We start from the raw sequence: 235 nt of genomic DNA, 5'->3' as shown, positions 1-235 counted from the left end.
GATGGGTTTTCTCCGCAGGGTGGCTGGTGTCTCCCTTAGGGATAAGGTGAGAAGTTCGGTCATCAGGGAGGGACTCGGAGTTGAACCGCTCCTCCTTCGCGTCGAAAGGAGCCAGTTGAGGTGGTTCGGGCACCTAGTTAGGATGCCACCTGGGCGCCTGCCTAGGGAGGTGTTCCAGGCACGTCCAGCTGGGAAGAGACCAAGGGGTAGACCTAGAACCAGATGGAGGGATTAT

Source organism: Notothenia coriiceps, unplaced genomic scaffold (assembly GCF_000735185.1).
Source record: "Notothenia coriiceps isolate Sejong01 unplaced genomic scaffold, NC01 NC01_scaffold00038349, whole genome shotgun sequence".
NCBI lineage: Eukaryota > Metazoa > Chordata > Actinopteri > Perciformes > Nototheniidae > Notothenia > Notothenia coriiceps.
This window is presented reverse-complemented; position numbering follows the sequence as displayed.